The sequence below is a fragment of the Quercus suber genome, unplaced genomic scaffold (assembly GCF_002906115.3).
Source record: "Quercus suber isolate HL8 unplaced genomic scaffold, Cork oak 2.0 scaffold_91, whole genome shotgun sequence".
NCBI lineage: Eukaryota > Viridiplantae > Streptophyta > Magnoliopsida > Fagales > Fagaceae > Quercus > Quercus suber.
Window position 1 is genome coordinate 501,529 of NW_027069556.1, and position 4,541 is coordinate 506,069.

The window sequence follows — 4,541 nt, forward strand, 5'->3', positions numbered from 1 at the left end:
AGGCTCGGCAAGGGCCCATGCCGAGGAACACTGACTATTCAAGGCTAAATTGGGGAAAGCCTCTTTTCCCAATCACGCCAAGGACCTCCTCATCCTCGCCTGACAAGGGTGATTTTCGGGAAAGACCAGGCCCAAAGTAAGCTGTCACCCTCGCATTTAATGCATTCACCTAACCCCCCTGGCGCATTAATGGGGATATAACCCCTTAGCAGGGCAACGTTGATCAGAGTGAACCACTCGAGTACTGATAAGGCCTCTGATGGGACGGACGGCCAGAAGAGAGGCAAATGAATGATCAACAGATGGAATAAGGAGATAGGAAGATGAAGACTATATAAGGAAAGCAAGTAAAGTAAAAAAGGAAGGAGGAAAAAAGAGAAGAAAAAGGCCTCCTCGGCCAAAGGCCGAGGAGCATCCTCCTAGTTGTATAGAAACTCTGAATATCTTCTTATAAATAAAGGTTCATGCTTGATGAACGACGGCCAGCGCCTAAACCTTTAACCCACTCTCTATAAATTTATTGTTTGGGCTTGATTGGGCTAAAAACCCATTCACACTTAGGGTTAATCCAAACTGAGTCCCTACATTATCCTATTGCATTATAAAGAATATAATATTATTTTATTACATAGCATGATTTAGAAATTTTATCATATAAGAATTTTACAAAAGTTACATAGACAATAGTAAAACAACAACAACAACAACAACAACAATATATATATATATATATATATATATTCATGAGATAACTCTAAAAAAATATCACGCGCAATGCGCGGATTTGCGACTAGTGATATATAATAAGCCATCATTTTATAAAATTTAAAATCGTGCATTTTAAATTCCAAAACATCTTTTAATTACATTGCAAAGAGATGAATGTATGTAATTGAAAAGTTCTTTAGAACCCATTGGACAACTCCCACCTCAAAAGTTTTGTATATCGAATCTCTCAATACAGAATGGATATTTGAATTGTATAAGGCCTTCTTAGATGTTTTCTTAATTTCCTAAAGCTTTATTTGTATAGTAAGTGACACAGTATTATATCTGGTCAAACTTCACTAGATCAAACTTGAAAATATAACCAAAAAAAGGAAGAAGAAGAAGAAGTAACATTGAAGTTATTTCAACATAAGCCAATGAAATTCACAGCATGTGAAAGGGAATATTCACGAAATTTTTAGATCTGTGAGATGCAAAAATAGAGAAAAAAATACGCGCCAAAGACAATAATCACACAAGACAATATTTACATTGTTTGGCAATTTGTCTACGTCTTTGGAGTTGCAGGGATTTCATTATTTTCAGGAAAAAATACAAGATGCGGTAATTCAGTTTTCTCTCTCAAAAACAACATAAAACCCTAATTTCCAAAACAACATTTTTTCTATTCTACTACTTAGGCCTATCGGCCCAGGCTTTCGCTCCATGGACTAAGCCTCAAAAAATCTCTCATTAAAAACTATTACAATATTATTTCGAGTTAAATCCAGATTAAACATAACTAGGCTCCACAAAGCCTAGCAACATGGTCAACATTTCAAAGCTTCTGTACAATGTAAGTAAACTTGCCTTATAACAAATATTTGATTATCTCAATCTTGACTCTTCTATGCCATACAGCCCAAGAAGAAGAAAATAATACATGAATGGTTAAGAAAAGTATCAAGGAAGGTAATTCTAGATCCTTATCTAAACTCGAAAGCACCTACCTTAAAAAAAGCATTTGGAATGGTGTTAGTCACAAAATCAAGAACAAAGCCTCCAACTATTGTTCTCAATAGTCCACAAATAACTGTAATGCCACCAAATATCATATCTGCATTACCTTGCATTACAGTCCACATGGAACCTTATTTCGGATGTTGTTAACTTCACTCATTGAAATGAGAAATGAGCATCTTATTTGATTTCCCTTTAAACCTGGAATCAAGAGGGGCATAGTCAGTAAAGTTGCAATTACGATGTAAAAGACATTACAATAAATCAAACTTGCTTCATAAATTCATGCATTGCAACTAACAAGTAATAACCAATTTAATTATTTATCAAAAAAAATTAATAATGGTTCAATATTACCTGAAATTCCTAATTAGTTTGGTTTGGATTTCATTGAAGTAGAAGGGAAGGTTTTTCCTTAGTGTAGAAAACAAGTAGTTTATTTGGTGTGGAAGACATTGATTCTCCTTGACATTAGAAAGAAAAATATTCATTATTGAAGAAGTAATGAGTATTTCTTATCCATTAAGGAATGAGTTTTTATTTTATTTTATTTTATTTTTAAGAAACAGTATTATTTATTAGAACACGCAAACATGAAAGTAGTATATAGAGTTTTTTAAACAGACTTAATATATTACATAATCAGAGTACCACTACAAAATGGTCTAACCTTTGTAGTAGTAGCTTGGGGTTATAAGAACTGAAACTCTAAACACACACAACTTATGTGAGATAAACATCTTTTTTTTTTTTTTTAAGGAAACAATAGTACTTATTAGAACATATAAATACAAAAGTAGTATATAAAGTTTTTTGAAACCTTATAAATAGGTACTATTGCAAAGGGTTTGGTGGCTTATGACAATGTTCCTCCCATATTGGGAGAGGAAAAAAACTGCTAGAAGAATATAAGCGGGTTTCTCAGAGTAATTTGGTAGATTTTTGGGGGATTGAATTTAAGATTACTCATGGTTGTTTGTAGAGAATTTGTTTGTTTTGTGAGTGTAAGAGAGTTATTGGGTGTATTGGGGCTTTGGGTTTGTGAGTGTTGATTAATGTTGTTGTAATTCATATCATTGATAGTGGATATTTTGGTTGGCCTTGCCTATGGATATGGGCAAGGAATTGGATGAATCACATTAAATATTGTTGTCTTTTGTAGATGTTTTATGTGAATGATCTTGTGCAAGACTCAAATCACAATAATTGATGTTATGGCTTCCGCTATTGCATAACAATTGGTATCAAAACTCAAGGTTGGATATTGTTGAATTTAAAGAGAAAATTGTGTCTAGCGCATCTTTGATGTTGGTTCAAGGTAGATGTGCACACAAGTTTTGGCTTAGATGTGGAATCAATGAACAAATTGTTCAAGGAAAGCTTGCTTGGATTAAGGCAAAGTTCTTTTGATATAGAATGAAGATTGCTTGATGTAATTTGAGTCAATGTGGAGATTTGTTGAATTTGCCTCAAATTCCTAATTAGTTTTGGTTTGGGTTTCCTTGATGTAGAAGGGAATGTTTTTCATTGGTGTAAAAGGGAAGGTTTTTCCTTACTGTAGAAGAAAATGAATTTACTTGATGTGGAAAACAAGGATTCTCCTTGACGTTAAAGGAAAAATATTTTTTTATTAAAGAAGTAATGAGTATTCCTTAATTATTCCATTGTCAGAGATTGGAGCTCTAGTAGCTTACTACTTTGCTTTCATTCTCTTGGACAATGGTACTGAATTTGCCTTTAGAGCAAAATCACAACAAATCAAAGAAAAGTTATCTTCGTGTTGTGTTGACAATCACACTTGATGGTCCTAAAAAATTAACTCAAGAACCAAATAAATGACGAAAACCCACTGAATTTGCCTCCTTAAAAGAATCACATCAAGCTTCAAACCCTAGAATACATAACTCACACACAAAGTCAAAGACACAAAATTTCTTCACAGAGAGAGAGAGAGAGAGAGAGAGAACAATTTGTTAGGATACGAGATTTCAATTTTGTTCTTGAAAATTGAAATTATATCCAAGGACAATTTTGTAATTACAAATCTATGCGTAGGTATAATTTTTTCTATAAGTTTTGGTAATGTGAATTTTTTGGTAATCTTAGATTATGGTAATGTTAGGTAAAAATAAACAAACCAAACATCATATGGAAATATTAGAGTAATATGACTGAAATGTGTATCACATTACGACGAATCAAATATCTCCTAAATAATGATGCGTCCACAATACCTTTATAACAATTTCACAACAAATCCTATCAAGCAAGTTGTTACTAGTTATAATTTGAACCCACCACTAATATCATTTTTTTACTCACTAGTTATAGCTTGCTATGTAGGGATTTTTTTTTCCGAAAATGTTGGGAATGTACATTACTCATTTACTTACAAACTTCAAATTTATGATGTCTTTTGGTGTTACCCATTTGCATGGCAAATAGGGCCAGGGATGGGGGTTAAGTCCTTCCCTCGAAATGGGTTCGGGGGGTAGGAGTGGGTATTGGAAGAACTTGCTCTGTTTATATATAAAAATAAAAAAACTATTTTTAAAATAATTTTATAGGTTTCTATTTATACTGTAAATATACTTTTTAACTTTCAAACATTAAATATTGATGTCTTTTGGTGTTACCCATTTTGCATGGCAAATAGAGCCAAGGATGAGGGTTAAATCCTTCCCTCAGAATGGGTCTAGTGGTAGGAGTGGGTATTGGAAGACCTTACTTTGTTTATATATAAAATTAAAAAATTATTTTCAAAATAATTTTATAGGTTTTTATTTATATTGCAAATATACTTTTTAACTTTC